We start from the raw sequence: 21248 nt of genomic DNA on the forward strand, positions 1-21248 counted from the left end.
CTTTGTTCTCAACTGCTACCCCCACCAGGAACCTGAAATCCACCACTGATCCTGTGCGTCCCTTCTTCCCTCCCTACGCTCATCTGTCCTGTCTGATCCATTCCACCTCCTCCCCGCTCTCAGATCAGTTACCTGAACTTGTTTCTTCATCTCCCCCCTAGGGCAAACTCCCTTTCTCTTCCTGAGGATTGTGACATAGTCTACAGACTCCGGCTCCATGCTTGCCTCTTCCAATCCGGGGCAGGTTGCTCAGTCCCTATTTAAGTGGCTGTATCACTTAGCTCAAATTAGATTCTGGCACTAGACATCACCTCCAGATTTCTGAAACTGTACCAAGTTTTCTTATACTTTAAGGCCATATTAGGTCTTTGTTGAATTTACAGATTACTATAAACATAATAGCCTAAAATAATGCAAATGCTATCTAAGTGATAGATTAGTGGTTTTCAGCCTGTGAATCATGACCCCTTTGGGTCGCCTAAGACCATTGGGAAACAAAGATATTTACATTACAATTCATGACACTAGCAAGATTACAGTTATGAAGTAGAAACAAAAACAATTGTATGGTTGGGGGTTACCACAACATGGGGACTACATTAAAGGGTCACAGCATTAGGAAGGTTGAGAACCGCTGTTCTAGGCACAAAGCCCTTGGGGGCCTAATCAGGTCAAGTCCGGGGGCCAGCTGGGCTGACATCCTCTCTGAACTCTATAGGAGAAAGCCATCTCCTCACCTTTTAATGTCCCAGAAGTTCCCTATACGCCAAGGGTGTTGTGTTCTTCTCTAGCCTCAAACATCACGCATCTGACCCTTCATCCATCACTACATCTTTCTCTGATAGCGGCCGGAGAAGGTTCTCTATTTTTAAAGGTTTCTGTGATCATCTCAATCTCACCCGAGTAGCAGTGGATATCTACCCTCCAAAGCTTTCACAGCCCTAGTCTGTGAAGTCCCTTTTGCAGGTTACAGTTGTGTTCATGGGCTTTACGGACATTATTCCACTGCAAGTGCTGCTTTCCCTAGACTCTCCTTCTACCAACAAAACTCATTTAAGCCAACTGTGTAAATACCAAAGAGACCTTGTAAGAAGTCTCCTTGAATTTAGACTTCCTGGTCATGCCACAGTTCTTGTCTCCTTCACTGATAGCATTTCTGTGTCTTACAAAGACTGTCTTCAATAAAGGGAAACTTATGCAACCAGGAAGAAGCATACAGGCTCCTGGATCTCTACCGTACAGTCCCTTCCTCAAAGGCTGTGATGTTTAATATTGACTGGCAGCTTGACAGTCTCTTCAGTCCCCTAAAAGACAAACCACTGGGGATGCCTCTGGAGGTGGGGGGTTCTGAACTGGGTTAAATGAGTTGAGAAGACCCATGCTAAATGAAGATGGCACCATTCCATGGCCCAGGGTTCCAGACTGGATGAAAAGAGAAAAGGGAGCTGCAACCAGCATTCATCCTCCGTGCTGCCTGACTGCACATCCTGTGTGACCAGCTGCCCTCAGCTCTACAGTGGCGTGTACCCTCAAAGTGCAAGCCCAAATGTACTCTCCCCGAAGCTGTTTTGGTTAAGGAAAGTAATACAAAAGTCAAAGCACCAAGGTGGGAAAAAATTGAAAAATTGAAGAAAAAGGAGTTTCTGGTTGGAAAAGTCCCACCCTGAAGCTAACTGGCAGGTGCCAGTGAGGACATAAAGCTCCCGTTACCTGCCAGTGGAGCTGGGGAGATCCTGGGACTATCAAGGGACCAGCAAGCAGCTGACATCAGTGGGTCCACGGAGAGCCGTTTGCAAAGGTGAGTACAATTTTGCACCTTTCTTGCGAGCTGGTGTCAGTCCTTAACTGCAAGCCTTACTCAAAGCTGACACAGATTTTCATTAACAAAACATGATCTGCCAAACCATTTTAACTATGTTTGCTGAAAGCCAGAGAGAAGACAAAGAACAGTACAAAAAAAAAAAAAAAAAAAAAAAAGCAACCTAAAATTCCCCGGCCCATCTCTCTGAGGTGACACCAGTGATTTTCCCATGGAAATACAGAGAGCGAGGAATAATTAAGAAGAGAGAGCAAGGGTCAGAACAAGAAGCCCATCTGTTTAAAAGGAGCAGTTTCAATGACTCTTTTTAAGTACTAAAGAACAATTATTGTATTATTCTGAGGTGATTCACATTCTCAAAAACTGAGGGGAATATTAAAGAGAATTAATGTTTTTGGCATTCTGAAATGTGATGGAGAGTCTCAGCATGAGCTCTACAAACTTTGCCGATGGATGTGTTCTGATGTGAGGTGAGCTCAGAGGTGCTTCCATCGAAATGCGGGGAAGTAAAGAAAACTTAAGGCCCAAATTTTCAGTAGCTGAAGAGCCACAAAGACACAAGTGCTGCTAATTACATCTCAGCACACGCATAGGACCTCCTTGAGCCTCATTGCAGAGAAGGCAAACGAGTTCATTTTCAACCAGAGCGTTCTCCAGTAGAAAGCTTTGGAACATGCTGCGTGCATTAAAGGGGAGCTATCTCGCATGTGCAATTACTCAACACATCTTTAAAACTGTAAACACTTATTCACATGTGGAGAAGGTTAGAGCTGCAGGCTTGGAAAGCCCCACCTGGCAGGCGGGTTGCCTCCGTTTCTCTCCAGTAGAATAATGGTCCTCGGCGGGCGGCAGCTGCTTTCTTATGAGCAGCAAACCCGAGTCAGCAGACAAATCATTAAGGATAGGGAGCAGGAGTTCAGTTGCTATTTTTATCTAGGGCACTCCCTTTCCTGCTCTCTGCGTTGATGTGCTCCTAGAAACTGTGCCTACATCTTTCTAGGACCCTGCCTCACACATCTGGGCACACACCCACACCAAACACCAGCTGGCTTTGGGCCTGCTGCCCTCTCCAGCTACGATGGGTGAGGGGCGCTGAGGACTTGGACATTTCCAAATAAACCTGTCGGACTCAGTGAGTCACAAGGGAGAAAGAGGGGAAGAGGAATACTAGTTATCCTGCTCTGTCTGCCTGGCCTTCTGGCACTGAGAGCCACACTCACAGATCTCTGTATCACATTCTGTGTGGAAAGATCCACCAAGCCATCTTGCCCAGCTCACTGCCAGCCAGGTCATACTGTCCCTCCTTTCCCAGGACCGAAGCAGCCCATCTCCTGCAAGGACTTATTGTGCCGCTCTTCTGATTTCGTTAGCCTCAAGGGAGGAGCAAGGCCAGTTCTCTGGCCTCTGTGCTCCACAAGCATTCTGGATTCTGTAGAGAAGCTAAAAAACAAAAAAAACAAAAAACAAAAAACAAAAAACAGGCTCTAAATTCAGAGGAGAAAACACCCAGCCATGGAAAGATGGCAAGAAGTTCACGAGAAATTAAAATTTCACTTGAGTGAAAATTTTACCATCGCCAAACTCTGCCAAGTTTTGGATTGGGAGACATTGGTAATGAAGTTCCCAAAATAAAATGATGCCTAAAAGTTGTTTGTATTTAAGGACTGTAATGTATGGTAAAAATGACATAATTCTCTCACTGACCTAAGAGCTAATTCTTTCCCAGCAGACCCCTTTCAGGCTCCGGTAATTTCACTGTTAATGGGCAGAGGAGCAATAATCAGCTAGGTAACGGGAACCCTTGGTGCTGAAGTCATATAATTAGCACAGGTAATGAGAGCAGGCCAGGTGCACAGGCATCATTAGCTGTGCCCCCAAACATCCCCCACGTTGGCCAGCAATTAGAGCTAAGGATAGGGAGCCGAGTACCCTCAGAGATGACTCCACCCCAGCCAAGGACATGATGAACCCCAAGATCCAACTCTTTAACAGCCTGCGAGATAGCAACCTCCCAAGCCTTTAGAATGTCATTGAACTTGAAGGGAGGGGCAGGACCCTGGTTATACAATCCTATAACATGGCATGATACCATTCCCTACAGGGGATAAAAGATGTTATCTGGACTCTGAAACCACATTGCCCAACTCTAAGCCCTAGCCAGATGTTTGGGACAAATTACTAACATCCTTTTAGTCTTTTTTTTTTTTTTTTGACAATAGGATAGCAATATAAAGTGTGTATGTGAGGTTTAAAGGAGTCAGGATGAGCAGAGAGCCTGCTCAAGGACACAGGCCTCCCTAGGCATTGGCTTTCCTAGCTCTATTACTTTTGGTTATTTCTGTCCTTACAGAGTCATCTATATACTTCTCGTTACTTGTACCCTGTCAATCAATCATGATTGCCCACGGCCATAAACGGCACAATGGTAGAGTTGCAATGTGATAGTAATGACCACAATTAATAACAATGATAATAAAACAATGGCTTTTGCTTAGTTCTTACTATGTGCTAGATTTCAGTATAGAAACTCTGTATTAGGGGTATGCCCCACAGACCAGATCCAGCCCCTGGTGTCTTAGTCATGTTTTTGTTGTTGTTGTTTTAGAACCTGCCATGTCCATCATTTACCACATTGACTTTGGTGGCTTTGGGCTGTACAGTTCAGTAGTCAGGACAGTACTAAGACTCCTTCTGATAAAAAAAAAAAAAGTCCCAAATAGTCATTTTCTTACTATTTACAGAATAATGTTTTCCAACATCTGCTTTGCATGTTTAGCTTAAACTGCTTCCCCCAGTGACCTCAGAAGTCAGGTGTATGTCTTCCATCTCTCGTATGGGAGCCAGACCCCACCTGTCAGCACCATGCACCTGTTTGCTGGCTCTGGGGGGCCTGGGGCATGGTCCTGCTGTTGTGATCATCACTGTCCCCAGGTGGGAGATGAATCCTGCTCAGCTGCCACTAGATACGTACTCCTCCATGGAGAGAAGAGCCTCATGAAAAGCCGCGCTGTCCTGGGCAGGGTTGAGTTCAGTCAAAATCTTCACTGCCCCATACAGTGCTTTGGGGATAGTTACTGTTGTTTTGTGTGAGGCACGGTGGTGGCAGAAGCAGGTACCCTGCTTGGTCTGAGCTGTGACAAAGCAATCAGCATGGAATAACCCTTCAGACATGGCTAGGAATGCAGGGTTACCGAATAGGGAGGCAATTTCTCAGAGACCTGTCACATTTCAGATGTGTTGAGAAAGCAAAGGTTATTGTTCCCAGGTCCTGAGGATGGAAAAGTTCCCCCAGACTTAAGTCTTTGAAGATAAAAGGCTCAACCTCAATTCACCTTAGATGGCTGCCTCTATAAGGGACATTCTGCCATGACAGATTATAAGTGCAGTGGGACACTTGTGCTGGGTTTGGAAGAAAGGACATTGTCATAGTTGTATGGGCTTGGGCACGTCACCACCCTTCTCATCTAGATGACCCTGGAGTTACCATGCTTTACAATTCTGTTCTCCTTGCTGTATGAAAGGCCATTATAGACAATGTGACAATTCAATGAGCAAGTGGCCTTTGAGCTGGTGACATCTCAGTTTAAAATCTTTGCTATGCTGTTTTATCTCAGCCCAGTCAGTCCCCTAGAGTCTGCTCCCTTCTCCTTAGTTACAAAATGTAAAATCCGAAGCTTCCACTTCCACTATTATAATCCTGCTTTGGGAGTTTAAAGAGCCAGGCCATGCAAATCATTCAGCCTAATGTCTGTCCCATGATGCACCCCATGAACGTTTGTAGACATATACAAACGTTATCCTTGTCACAGCAACCTTCATTTTCCCACTGAGACAACCAATGGGGAATCGTCTTCTGGTAAGGACAGCATTTTCAATCTCACGCTGTCAGAATCAGGCTTACTGAAAGACCCTGGCCCTGATGTTAAGTCTTTCTACAGATCCACTCCTGACCCATATCATCTAAGTTGTGAAGCTCTCTTTGCTGGTGATTCTTAGGCTTCTCGGGGGAAAAGATGGGAAGTTTGGATGGTTTTCTTTTCCTTCCTTTCCCCTTCATTTTTGCTACCAAATTCTGTACCTGCTTGTTCATGGCTGGGCTTCTGGCTGTTGAGCTGACCTCAAAGACAGCAGCCCACTGAAGCCAAGTAGGTGCAGTCCACACCTGCTCTTGTGTGCAGTGTGAGCTCATTATCACATGCTGCTCACAGTCTGATAAAGGGGTGGCGGCAGCGGCGGCGGCGTTCTAGTTAGCTTTAATTGTCAACTTGACACAGCCTGGAGTCACCTGAGAGCAGAGTCTCAGTAGGGATTGTCTCGACCAAGATGGCGTGTGAGCATGTCTATGTGGGGTTATCTTGACTGATAATTGCTGTAGAAGGGCCAAGCCCATTGTGGGAACTCTATGTAAGTGGTCCTGAACTGTATAGGAAAGCTAGCTGAGTATAAGCCATCCCAGAAGCCAGCTAGCAGGCAGCTTTCTCCATGGTTCCTGCTGTAGTTCTTTGGCTGTGAAATGAGGTCCTTAGTTGGAGGTAATGCTGCGTGGAATAGCAAGCAGACCTGCCTTCAAGCTCATGCTTGAGTGCCTGCCCTGACTTCACTCAGTGACAGAATGTGCCTTGGAAGTGTAAGCTAAAAACCTTCTTTCCTTCCCTAAGTTGCTCTTGGTCAGAGTGTTTGACCACAGCAACAGGAATTTAACTAAAACAGATGGTATATACACAAAATGGTGAAAAGGGAAAAGAATAAAGATAAATCAATATTGTACATACCAATAAACCACTTGTAGAAAATTAAATACCGAGAACAGAAAAATGGGTAATGTGGATAACTCCCTGTCTACTTAAGACACGGCCTCTCTGGTTGCCAGAGATTGGTAGAAACCCAAAGTAAATGAAGGCATGTGCCCAGCAAATGTTTTGGGGAAGGGAATTGTAGGTAATGGTGCAAACACAGCAGTATGCATGAAGACTGGGGAAATACTAAGGAGCACGTGCTGAGGCACAAAATGTGATGGGAAGGTAGCAAAAGATGAGGTTTAGAGAGCTCGTGTTGGGCCAGGACTTTCGAAGCAGCAGTGAGGATGTGATCACGCTCTTTGGGGAAGAGGAGACACCTCCAGAGAACAGTGGCCAGGACTCCAACAATTGAGCCCAAAGATTCTAAAACCTAACTAGTGAAAACCTAGTTCTTCTACTGCTGACTGCTCTGACATTTTTACCCATGACCCCAGGCCACCAATTGCTGTGATCCTGGGGCTTCCTCCACCTTGCAGGAATGCAGTGACCCTGTTTGTTCTTCTAGTATGCTTTGTCCTCTCCAGATGAAGTGCTATATTTATGTGTGGCTGAACCGCACACTATGTGTCCAATTTTGCAACCTTTCATTAGATTGTCTTTTCTTCAGACACATCTCACACATGTGGTCTCTGCGTGCTGCGCCTTCGTGCCCCCCTCCAGCCATGCAGCTGCCTTTGCTATGATTTCTGTAGCCTGTGCTGGTTTTGAGAAGTTCTGCTGTGTGATAGCAGGGCTGCATGCAGGACTTGCCTTGCAGGATTACCACAAAAATGTCGTCAATGCTCAGAAATCAGTCTGTGCAGCTGGTGTGGGCTAAGTGTGTAAGAAGTACTGGCCACGCTTACCATTGGTTGTTACGTTACTTCAAAGGGACACTCCCAAAGCTGTATTGAGCATGACTGTTAGTGGACAAGAGTGAAAGCCCAGAGGTCACAGACAAGACAGCTGCAAAGTTCAGGGGAGTTGAGCTTGGACCAGCACAGTAGCAGGATATAAGACTGGGGTCTACACAGAAGGGTCATTCAGCCATATCCATTGATGGTTTTGCTATAGGCCCTAGAGGAAAATGATGAGCCCAGAGGTAGCTCTAAGCAAAGACGTGCTGTGACAGCCACAAAGTGTAATGTCTGCATGTATGAGTTTGTTTACAAGTTGCTGGGACAGAAGATGGCTCAGAGGCTGGGAGCACTTGCTATTCAACCATGAGGATGAGAACTGGAGTTCATTGCTGGCACCTGCACCAAAAGCTGGGTGTGGCTTCACAGATTCTTATAACCCCAAGACTCTAGGAGGCTGACACTGGAAGGTTGCTAGGGGTTTCTGCGCAGCAGCCCAACTCCAGCTTCAGTGAGGGATGAGGGAATAAGGGGAAGAGTGACAGAGCAGGGCCCTTGATAACCTCCTCTGGCCTCTGCGTCCCCATGCAAGTGTACGCATAAACCACATCACCCAAGCACACAGCCCAAGACAACCAACCAAAAACCGAAACAATACCTGATAACAACGAAGAGTAAAGAGCTAATTTGGCTTAGTTTCAGAGTGCAGCCTATCACAATAGAGAAAGTATGGCGGCAGGAATCTGAGGCCGCCAGCGGCAGTGCATCTGCTGTCTGGAAACCGAGGAGAGGGGCAAGTGCTGGCGCTCACTCTTCTTTTCCTTTAGTCCAGGACCCCAGCCATGAGATGGTGCCCACATTACCATGAGATGGTGCCCACATTACCTGTTGGTCTTCCACTTCATGAAGTCTAGAGACTCCTAGAGACTCCCTCCCACACATGCTCAGTGTTTGTTTTTATGATGACTCTCACCATCACAGTGGCCACCATTCTAGGCCTTAAGAGATGACTGAGCAGTCATTTTCTTTACCCTTTATTCCCTGTCTCCTGACTTCTCTCCAGCAACCATCAGGGTTTCCTGACTAGCCTAGAAGCACCATGAGAAATGAACCAGGTTTTATTTGTCCTTTGCTCCCAGAAAACATAATAAATCCTAAGTAAATATTTCCCAGCTAGACATGGTGGTACAGGCATGTGATCCAAGCTATTTGAGAGGTTAATGCAAGATCATGAGTTCAAAGCTTACTAGGGTTACAGAGTAGCTAGCTTCAAGGCCAACCTAGACAATTTACTAAGCCCCTGTCTCAAAAAAAAAAAAAAAAAGTAAACACTGGAGATAGAATTCAGTGGCGGACTGTTTGTCTAGCATGCACAAGGCCCTGGCTGGGCTCAGTCCTCAGGATTACAAGAATACAGAAATAAGTAATCCTAAAGTACGTGAATGAGTGACTAAAGAGAGAGGCACCATCTCTCTGTTCAGAGCAGTTTCTAACCTTCCAGGCCACCACTAAGAATGGCTACATTCTGGGCTGGAGAGATGGCTCAGTGATTAAGAGTACTTACTGCTCTACCAGAGAACTGATGTTTGATCCCAAACCAAATGCTTCGTAAACACCTATAGCTCCAGTTCTAGGGAATACGACAACTGTTTCTGGCCTTTGTGCTCACACACACGCTCGTACACACACACACACACACACACACACACACACACACACACACAAAGTCAAGTCTTAGTTAAAATAAAAGAATGGCTATGCTCCATCTGTAGCTGGATCAACAGCAATGAAAGAAGACCATGAGTGGAAAAAGGAAGCTGTACAGAGCCAGCATTCCTTAGCAGGCCACTACTAACATTTTGGATAAAACCCTTCTTCAAGTATACTTGGCAGGCTAGACTCCAGATGCCATGGCTGATTCACTTCTAATGCCTGTGAGGACCAAAATCTCCATTCTAGTCTCTTACTCTGATAGCCTCCACCATTTCTGTGAAAACACAGTCTGAAAAAGACAGTCCACCAGGAACTCAGGGCTGTGTGTGGGGTTTTATTAACTCCTGTGTCTACAAAGACTGACTAAAACAGATACTAATGATACGTAGTTCCCAGTCCAGATTTGTACAAACTGTTGACTCTAGTGTCCTGGGACATTCCCCAGCCCTGAGCAGACAGGGGTACCTGGTCCACTCACAGGGAGAGTGTTCCCTTCCAGAACCTGATTTACACTCTTAGTGGAGCAAATAAGCTGTTCTCACCCTGTGTTGCTGCAGATTCCAGGATCAAGTTTCAGGAGATTCGTGGCTCTCCCACGTGCACTAGCAAAATCACCCTTGAGGACAGTGTCCCACGGTTAAGTCCCAACCAAAGCAATACTGACAGTCACCTAACTGTGCGGTAACCATCAGTCTCCTTAAACTATCAGTGGACTGGGGAAGGGGCATGGGAGGAGATGAGAGAGGGAGGGAGGGCAGGATTGGGAGGGGACGAGGGTGGGGCTAATATATATATATATATATATATATATATATATATATATATATAGAGAGAGAGAGAGAGAGAGAGAGAGAGAGAGAGAGAGAAAGTCATCCCCTTTGTTCCATCCTGGCTGGATTCTGACTGCTTTCAGAGCTAAGAAGGCATCAGACATTAGGAACTGAGCAATGAGAGCATTACTAAGGATCGCAGAGTATCCCCTGCAGCACCCCCCCCCCCCATGGTATACGGGATTCTTTGTAAGGGATATCATGGGCCTGATATGGAGAATCTGGAAAAAAAAAACTATCTAAGCCAATGACTGCAGTTTCAACAGTTTTAGTTTCTTTCCAACTGAGAAATAAATTTGGTTGATTGCTAGATTATATAGTGAGGGATTTAAGAAAGCAAGGAAGATCGAACAATTAGCCTGATTTTAATTTTATGTTTTTTAAGATAGGGACACAGGTATGAGAGCCTGATTCTCATGCCCCTGGCATCTCGGCTTATCAAGTTACCTTTAACTTGGCTATTGCAGCGTGAAGGGAGCTCCTGGGCACAGCCACATGAAAAACAGGTTGGAGGCAATCTCACAGTTGGCTGAGCTGCGGAACAAGCGAGCCTTTCACGGTGGGGTGCCGGGCCCAGGCAGAGCAGTGGGGAGGCTTGGGGTACTCGGTGTTCCAAAGCGGGCCTTCATATCACAGCCACTCAGGTGGAAAGAGAGAGCTGGCCTGGAGCGCCTTGGCTCCCACCCGGGGTCACAGATGAATAGAGCTGATGAAGGAGAGGAGAGAGCCTCACAAGCCACTCAGTGATGTGGGGAGGTGGGTGTCTTGTTCAGAGATAAGACTGGAGTCGGGGAGGCTGTGAGGTTCTTGGAGAGGTCAGCTGATACGGACTGAGACAACACAGCATTGTTGAGAATGGGCCACTCCCTTGACAAGAGGAAGCCAGAGGACCAAGGACCTGAGTGGTGCTGATGGGAGTGATGTCTCCAGTGGCTTCGTGTGGCTGACTTCCAGGAATGTTACACTCAGTTTCACAGTCTACTCAGACACACTGGTTTGTTTGGTGGCCTCCATTTCTCATTTTCTTCTCCTCCCCTCTGTGGGTGTGAATGCATATGTGTACATGTATGTGTGTGTGTGTGTGTGTGTTTGCATGTACATGGACATACACATGCTTGTGTTCAAGTACATGTGGAGGCCCAGAGTCAGCCTTGGGTATTGTTCTTCAGAAGTTATCGGGTTGTTTCTGAGAGAAGTTCTTTTCAATGACCTTGAACTCTCTAATTAGGCAAGGCCAGCAGGCCAGAGAGTCCCAGGAGTTCACGTGCCATGATTACAGGTGGCCTCTACTATATCCGACTTTTTTAACATGGCTTCTGAAGCTGGAACTCAGGTCCTTACTTTACCTCTGAGCCATGACTCCAACCCTGACCCACATCTCCAATTTTTACAACCTGGGATGGACAAGGCAGCGTTAGTAGAGCATCTTTGCCAGACAGGGATGAGGACCATGGGCACAGAGGTTAAAAGCCCAGATTCTAGAAGCAGAGGTTACAGCTATATTCTTTTTATGGACAGATGTGCAAGAACAGGCATAAACAGAGAACACTGGCTTTCTCTCCCTTCATCTGTGTCTGCTTCAGCTTCTGTCACAAATAGTTCACCATTAGTGTTCAGACACTCATTTTCACACACTGACTGTCCATTCTGCAACTTTCTGAATTCATTTGTTGGTTCTAGTTTGGCAGAGTCATGTTTTCTGCACATAAGACCATGTTGTTTGCAATCAATCATGATTTTATTTATTTCCAATTTGAATGCATTTTATATTTTATTTTGTTATTTTCAGAGAGCCCAGGCTGAATATAAAAGCTCTGACTTTCCTGCCTCATCTACTGGGTTGACCAGTGTGTGCCACCATACCCAGTGTTTGCAATTTTAGGGCTCGAGGCCAGGGCTTTGTAGGCAAGCATTCTTCCCACTGAGCCACATCATCAGCCCATTTCCATCCTCTGGATGCTTTTCTTCATCTTTCCCAACCACTCTGCCTGGGCTTCCAGCGTCGGAGTGACTAAAACAGGTTGAGAGCTGGCTCGTGGAACTCGATCTGAATCCAGCAGGAAAGCTTTCCACCTCGTATCACAGAGTATGATGTCAGCTGTGGGTATGGTGGGTATGATGTCAGTGGTAGGTATGGTGGGTGTGACATCAGCTATGGGCATGAGGTCTCTCACTTTTATCACACTGTGGTTCTTTCCTGCTAGACCCATTTTTAAGAGTTTTTGTGTTAAAAGTTTGAATTTTGTCAAATGCTTTTCTGCATCTAGTGATTTGGTGATGCAATTTTTACCTCTTCTTGTGTATATGTGTTAGATCTTTTTATTTGTTTGTATGTGCTTTAGAACTTCTTAGTGCGTTGATCGATTGATTGACTGAATGTGGAGGTCACAGAACAAATTGTAGGAGTAGCTTCTCTTCTCCAACCCTGTGGGTCCCGGGACTTGAACTCACTGGCCCTTATTTGCATGTATTAAAACATTTCTACACGCTAAAGGAAAACCTCACTTAATCATGGTGAGTAAGTCTCCTAACACATGGTTGAATTTGGCTTTCCTGTTTCTTAGTTTTCTGAGACATAATCTCATGTGAGCCACACTGGCCTTGAACTTGTTATGTAGCGAATTCTGGCCTTGAATTGCTGACACCCGCCTCTCTCTGCCTCTCAACGGCTGGTATGCCAGGCATGCTCCACCAAGTGCACCTGGTTTGCTGGCATTTTACTGAGGAGTTCTGCATCTGTGTTCATCAGAGAGAGTGCCCCATGGCTTTCATTTCGGGGGGCGGCCTTGCCTGACTTTGGCCAGGGTAGGCACAACAGCCAAGGTAGAGAATTAGTGTCCAGCATCGGGTGAACAGATAAAGAAAATGTGTTATAAACACAGAGTAATCCTATCCAGTCTTCAAAAAACAAAATGGAACCCAGTCATGTAGGACAGCACAGACCAGTGGTTTTCAACATTCCTTATGCTGTGACCCTTTAATATACAGTTCCTCATGTCATGACCCCAATCATAAAATTACTTTGTTGACATTTTGTAACTCTAATTTTGCGGTTATGAATCATAATGTAAATATCTAATATGAAATATATCTGATATTTGACCCCCAAAGGGGTCACAACCCACAGGTTGAGCAACTGTATAGACGAACCTGGAGGGCCCTGAGTGAACCAAGACAGGCGCAGAAACCCCTATCCTGTGTGTTTTGACTTAGTGTGAAATATCTAATCCAGATAACTCAAAACCAGAAAGGTCATTACCAGAGAGAGAGGGGGGACGATGGAGGGATTCTACCCTAAAAGCACAGCACTTTGAGGACGAGGGAGACAGCTCAGTGGGGAAAGTACTAGTTGTCGAGGGCTGAGGGGCTGAGTTTGGATCTCTAACATCTACCTACAAGCCAGGCACAGTGGCAGGTGCCTAGAACCCCACGGCTAGGGGTGGGGATGGGTAGATCCCAGTCAATCCAGCGGAAACTGCAAGCTCTGGGTGAGTGAGAGGCCCGCTCAACTGGTGGGCTGAGCAGTCATAGAGGAGACAGCCAAAGTCAACCTCTGGCCCTGCCGTGTATACTCAGAGACCATATATGCACATGCACTGATAAAATAAAGTCAAAGTTTAAAAAGAATACAAGGCCTCGGCTAGGATTGCCAACTCCGGGAACGACTCTCACAGCGTGGAAACCGCCGTTAACCATGTGTTATATATTTGAAAATGCTTAGTGCTCTCGTGTGAAAACAACAAATCAAATGCGGGACAGGAGAGAGAGCTCAGTGGTTAAGAGCTCTGGCCGCTTTTTCAGAGGACCCATGTTTGAGGTCCGGTACCCACATGGTGGCTGACAACCATCTATTTTCTTTCTTTTCCTTTAGGATTTTTTGGGTTTTTTGTTTGTTTGTTTGTTTGTTTTGTTTTGTTTTTTTGTTTTGTTTTTTGTTTGTTTGTTTGTTTTTTCTCCCAAGACAGGGTTTTCTGTATAGCCCTGGCGGTACTGGAACTTGCTCTGTAGACCAGGCTAGATCCACCTGCCTCTGCCTCTTGAGTGCTGGGATTAAAGGTGTGCACCATCACACCTTGCCTTGTTCTTCCAGTTCTCAGGGGCTCTGATTCTCTCCTCTGGACTCCACGGGCACGGCATGTATGTAGTACACAAACACACATGAAGGCAAAACATCCATACGTGTAAAATAGGAACAAATAAACCTACAATAGTCTAAAAAGCAAAGTGACAAATATAGGCAGCGATAAGTTAGTTAGCTTGATTTAGTCACTTCACAATACAAACGGATAAGAAAACGCCACATTTTATACCAAAATGTACATTTTCTTATTAAAGCCGAGAAAAATAAAATTTAAAGAACAAGCAATTGGCACTCTCCTGAATCAGGGCTTAGCTGCTTGTGAAGCTTCGTTTCCATGACCCATAAGCCTTTGCCCACAGCACGGATCATCAATGGAGGGAGGCAAGCCCAGGGAGCCACTGGCCACTCATGATGCTGCCACACTCCAGCATGGAGCATGGCCCCACCCCAACAATAAGGGATAAGACACGAACTCTTATGCTTTCTCCAAAACAAAATTTATGAGTTATAGGGCTGCACAATAATGGACTGCTTAAGGCCAAGACTAGACATTTTAAATTTTGCGTAAGTGTGTATATATAAATATATACACATAATGTGTGTCCATTTTCTTACTAGGAATATTAAGTAGATATGTGTTATATTTGATAACCGTTACAAAAGACCACCACAACGATATGCATATTCATGTTACTACTGGGTTTTTTGTATATATTTGAATATGTGATGTTTACAGAGGTAGATGGTACATTCCAGTGCGTACTTTGAATACGTCAGACCCAGTGGGAGAGGATGAGCTTAGTCCTGCTGTGACTTGAGGTGCCAGGGCATAATGACAGCCTTGGGGGCCTCCCCATCTCTGAGAAAAAGGAGAGAGGGTGTGTGGGGGGAGGGGTGTGAGGGCAGAACCAGGAGGAGAGGAGGGAAGGGGCTGGGATCAGGCTGTAAAATAATTAAATTAATAAATGGGAAAATTATATTAAAATGTAGAAAAGTTATAGTTAAAAAAAAAAAGGAAGCTCTGGGCAAACACAGAGAATATGACCTCCACCTCAAGGACCACATATAAGAACATGCTCGATCACAGATTTGTGCTAATGTTATTTTTATAAAACTGTGTTTGTTTCTCTTAGCTTCTCTTTTAACCCAGCTATCCATAAGTGGCATTAATGAGATCTACCAAAGGTAGAATCAATGTCAAATATATGATAATTAATAAATATTTGCTTATGAATAAATTTATTTTCACTATAAATAAATAAATATTTAGTTAGATTTGAAAGCAATTGGGAATATTATACAGATAGAAATACTTAGTTTCAATTTCCAAAATTATGAAATATTGAATACGCAAACATATATATAATAAAACATATATTAACAGAGCAGTTTGGTATGATGTCTCTATTGACTGCTCCTACAGCCACATGATTTTTTACAAAGAGACTAAAAATACACATTGGGAGAAAAGATAGTATCTTCAACAAATGGTGCTAGTCAAACTGGATAATTACCTGCAGAAGAATGAAACTAGATCCTTATCTTTTACCCTGCACAAAACTCAATTCAAGTGGATCAAGGGCCTCAACATAAGACCTGATGCCCTGAATCTGATTTGGAGAAAGAAGGAATACACTTCAACTTATGAACACAGGAAAGGACTTTCTGTACCAGCTCCCGGTAACACAGACATTGCACTTAACAGTTGACAAATGGGACTTCACAGCAAAGAACACCATCTCTTGAGTGAAGACACGGCCTGCAGAAAGAGGAAAATCAAAGTTTTACCGGCTCTCCATCTTATAAAAGGTTGGTGTTTCAAATGCACAAAGTGCTGAAAAAAACTAAACACCAAGTAAACAACAACCCATCTAAAAACTGGAGCATGAAACAAAACAGAAGGCTCTCAAAAAAAAAAAAAAAATGGTTGAGAACTATCCTTTTAAAAGCTCAACATCCTTATTCATCAGGGCAATGCAAATTAAAACTACTTTGAAATTTTATCTTACCCCGGTTGGGATAGCTAAGATAAAAAAAAACAAACTACAAAAACAAATGATAAGAAATGTTGGCCTGGCTATGGAGAAAGGGGAACATTTGCTCGCTGCTGGTGAGAGTGAAATCGATGTAGAGCTCCCTCAAAAAGCAAGAGGTAGATCTACCACCCTGACTCTATATATGAGATGTGCTCATTCATTCATCTGCATTTCTGGTCCACTGAGCAATAGCCATGGGTTGGAAACTACCTAGATGTCTATTACCTGATGAATGGATAATAAAAATCCAGTTCATATACACACTGGAGTAGTAGTCATCTGTAAAGAAAAATGAAGTTATGGAATTTGCCCGTAGATGAAAGGAAGCTAAACCATTATTTGTGGGCATCTCAGATCCAGGAAGGCAATGACGCAGGTTCTTTCTCAAACATGGATGAGAGTGTTGAGTCTTTAGATATGTGTATTAAACTAAAGTACTCATAAAAGGGAGAAAACTAGTGAGGGACAATGGGAGGGTCAAGGATAAAACACAAGTGGAATAGAGGGGGTAAGGGAGTAACTGAAAAAAGCCTTGAGGAGTGGGAGTGGGAGCAGTATGGGGAGGGGCAAATAATGCTAAAAACCTTTGAAGCTGCCGTATGGAAACTTATTGAAATTAAATTACCCCAAACCAGGAAGAAAAGGAATAGGCCACCCCCCAGACACCATTGGCTATCAAGTAGAAAACTCAGCACTGGGTGTGGGTGACGTTTTCTCCAGTCAACAATCGACAGAGTCCCCCAGAAGCTACTGAAACACTAGACGCTATTGCTGACGCTGGTGTGTATTCTCCAAAACTTGATGATGAGACCCTGTTGCTGAAGACACCACAAATCGGATTCATGGGATATGAGAAGTTAGCATCAACCTGGAAGCTTCTTTCCTGGCTGGCTCTCACGGTTCTGGAAGGTTCTACGCATATTGTTTGGGGAGAAGAGTCTTTCTCAGTCTTACCCGGCACTGAATGGACCCCGGGAGCATTAGTGGCAGACTTGGCAAGATACGCTGGTGTGGTAGTGATATATTGTCATGGGAATCTGAATAGATTTAAAGCCCATACCACAAGATGAAACCCACACCTGACATCACACCAAAACATGTGGGTGACTGGATCATAGGCCCTAAAGGAGAACCCAGTCCTGCTATTCTGCTAAATGGACACAGTAATAAACTAACCCCTAAGTTCTTATCTCTATACCCGCAGATTAATGCATCTCTGAACCTTCATCAGAGAAGCTTCATCTTGTAGTAGGTGGTAATTAACATAGAGACTAACAACTGGCCAACACGCAGAAAATAAGAGATTCTGGAGTGCTCAGCTCTAAGTGGGACATCTCTATCTCATAAACTACCCTCAAGGCATAGGGATCGTCATAGAAAAAGAGGTGGAAAGATTTTAAGAGCCAGAGAAAGTGGATGTCTGGAATGAAACAATAATTTGCTGGATATGATAGGGTAGTTGCACACACAAACTTACAACAGCTGGGACTATATACTCAAGACCTGTACAAGATAAAGCCAGCCAAAATTCCTGCATGGATGAGGAAGGGGCTCACGAAGTCCCTGTCTGAAGAACTATCAACAGTTGATGGTTACTGGGAGATAGAGAGCCACTTTTCTTCAGGGATGCAGGCTCTGAGATGCTACCTATGCTCCAGCTCCAGTAGATGGTCCCATACCCATGCAGATATAGAAAGCACTGGATGAACTCAGAGGGTATTAAGGTATATGTCGAAAAATGGATGGAGAGAGAGAGAGTGGAGTTGGGAGGAAAAAGGGGAGAAGTTGGAAGGGAACAAATTCATTACAAACACATGGCATTCGTGTATGGATATTAAATAAAATATTTAAAATATTAATTTATTTAAAATGAATAGGCAATCCATCAATAATCAAATATCAGTGTACCTACAGTTTTTCCATTTCATACACAGGCCTTTTATTTATGTTCCTTTACAATATTAATCCTCTTCTCTTTCAGAAATAAAAAAAAAAAAAACTTAGGGAAATCATTTGGAATTGTTTTATCTAATTTTAACTAGCAGCTTCCTCTAAAAAGAAGCACAAATCTGACAACAAGCCAGGAGGAGATCTCTCCTTAATGCCCAAGCTTGGAGTACATGACCAAGGACTAATACATTGCCCATCAGAACTTCCATGGAGGTTAATTCCAGCAGCAGATAAGGCTTAGGGATGTGAGTTCCCTGGTTCTTTATAAGGACATGGAGTTTTCGCTAGCTTCTCGTTCTAATTGTAAAAGGTGACATAGGACAACAGTAGGGGAAACTAAATCACAGACAGTGGGGGTTGGGGTCCTGAGGAGAACCAACAGGGTAGAAGTCAACAGCATCATGAGACTCAGACCCTACTTACCCAAAGAAAGGGCCCTGGGCAACTAGGAGCTTCTGACTGGAGCGACAGGGGCAGAGGAGACCACAGCGTGGGGGCGGGGGGAGCAGATGAAGCTGAGGTCACAGCTCAAGGAGTCTCATTTCCACACAGCTTTGTAGCTTGAGAAAGTGAGACCTCACCTGGCCTCAGCAAGTGACAAGGTCAAGGGAAGTTGTTTTCCATGTTGTCCACCCTCGTGTTTGCTCACAGGCTGCACTCTACCTCTGAGCTGCACTTATTATTTTTTATTATTATTATTCATTTATTTAGTCATTTATGTATTTATTTTAATTTAAAAATTACTTAATTTTATGTATATGGGTGTTTTACGGGCATGCATGTCTGTGCACTACGTGTGTGCCTGATTCCCATGGAGGCCAGAAGAGGGCATCAGATCTTCTTAGGACTGGAGTCACAGATAGTTGGGAGCTGCCCTGTGGGTGGTGGGAATCGAACCCAGGTCCCCTGGAAGAGCAGCCAGTACTCTTAACCAATGCTCCATGTCTCCGGCCCTTAATTTGATTTTGAGTCAGGGTCTTGCTAAGCTGTTAACTCTGGCCTTGAACTCATTCTGTAGCCTTTGTAAGCCTTGCTTTGCCGTCTTTCTGCATCGGTCTCCTGAGTAGCTGGGATTACAGACCTGCACAACCTGGATCAGTTAATTTGCATATTCTAAAGCAGAGAAAGGAACTTTGAAGAAGCTAAGGAAGCAGTATGTTGGGAGTTAACAGATACAAGAGATTAAGGACATAATAAGGTCCTAGGTGACCTTAGCAGATAGAAGAGGAGTAGATGGCCAGGAAAGGAGGAAGAGAACAGGAAGGGGATGGTTATTGTGATGGCTAATCTTGTCAACTTGACCTTGCCAGGATTTGGTTACAACACCTGAGGTCAGTCTCCCATGGCATGTCAAGAGCCCTGTCTTCCAACATCTCCTCAAGCATGCTTTCTGGTATATAGTAAGATTAACCACATACCTTCATGATGGCCAGAATTCCTTCTGCTTAAATGTCCCTAAAACCATGGGCACCAGCATGGATGACAGAGATGATCATTCAGCTATCTCTGCCTTTGCCTTTCATGCCTCAGTTTTCATCCACAGGCAAGACTTTATTCTTTACAAGTGCATAAAAAACAAAAACATTTTTAACCACCGGGCATTCTACCTTTGAGCCCTGCCTGCCTCCGTGGTTGAGAACAATGGCCCTTTGTTGGGTTAGATGGCTGCAAATAAGTCACAGGGCTGAATCAGCAAACTTTGTCCCTTGTGTGTACACTGACACCAGAGAGATGACAAACAGATCCCGAGAACAATGGGCTATGGCACGCGATGCCACAATGGTGTGAATGTTTAAAATTCTCACTTACCCTCTTGGTGATGTGACAGAAGCTGAGAACACACAGAGCAGTAACTGTGGATGTGCTCCTCGTGTGGTAACTATTTACGTCCTCTCTTAATCAGTCTGTAATTGCAGCTGGTGAATTAACACATAGACGCCTGGCTAAGAATTGTTAGACTCCCAGCCACAAAAGAGTACCACGTGGCCTGGGAATGGTACCATGTGGCCCCGGACTGTGTTTGCTGATTAGGTTTCCCTTCTAGTGCCTCGGGTTGATGTTATTAAGAGACTCTGTATTGAACCACAAATCTGTCTCCCCATGAATTACTTGGATTCCTGTCTTCTAGCACATCCCTAAGCGTGCATTGCTGTAGGGACTGAGAGCTAAACTGATGACCTACCTAAGATGTTCTCTAATGAACTGAGCACTACCTTTGATCAGCTCCACTTAGCAGCTCCAAGCTGTGCCTGAGCCACACATTTTGAATATAGCTTTCAGACAACTGAAGTCAGACGCCCCAAAGAGCTATTTTGGGTATGGGCATCATTTCTAAAAGAAGATATCTTAGACGGAGCTCCAAGAAAAGTCCCCAAGATGCTGCCAGAAAACATGCCAAGGTATCAAGTGAGAGAAAATATGGCAGGTGTGGAAATCAGGACCAGGAAGAAGAGAGGAAACCAATGGAAGAAACACAAAACCATAAAGCTAAGCTTCAGACCTGATACATCTTGGGTCAAGGCTGCTGGTTCTTTATACTCTTGTTCTGATGGTCATCGGTCAGGGGCTGCCATAGGCTAGAGAGGGCAAAACTGAATATCCAGGCATTGTATCTCTGCACACATCAGCAGAGTTATGCTTTAAAGTTCCCCAAGGAAAAGATGCAGGTGGCCACCACTAAGACCAAACCATTTAATGTGCAGAGAGACACACAGAATGGTAAAGAGGGGAATCTCTGGGCTGGGAGATGGCTCAGTAGGTAAAATACTTGCCATGCACACATGAGGACCTGAGTTCAACACCCTAGAACTCACATTTTAAAAGCTAGGTGCTGGGGCTGGGGAGATGCTCAGCAGTTAAGAGCTCTTACTGCTTTTCCACAGAACCTAAGCTCAGTTCGCAGCATCTACGTTGGATGTCTCACAACCCCCTGAGTTCCAGCACTGTCTTCTGGAACATACATGGGACAGGCATGCAAGCACATATACACATACAAGCACACACACACACACACACACAAATGGATAAAAAGAAATAAATCTTAAAGGTGGGGTGCAGTGATGCATGCCTAAAATCCCAGCACTAGGGAGATGGAGAGAGAATGCCACACAGCCTAGCTAGATCAGCAAGTTCCATGCGAGACCTAGTGCCAAGAAAATAAGGTGGGGAGTGATTGAAGAAGTCA

The sequence above is a fragment of the Meriones unguiculatus genome, chromosome 1, assembly GCF_030254825.1.
Source record: "Meriones unguiculatus strain TT.TT164.6M chromosome 1, Bangor_MerUng_6.1, whole genome shotgun sequence".
Taxonomy (NCBI): domain Eukaryota; kingdom Metazoa; phylum Chordata; class Mammalia; order Rodentia; family Muridae; genus Meriones; species Meriones unguiculatus.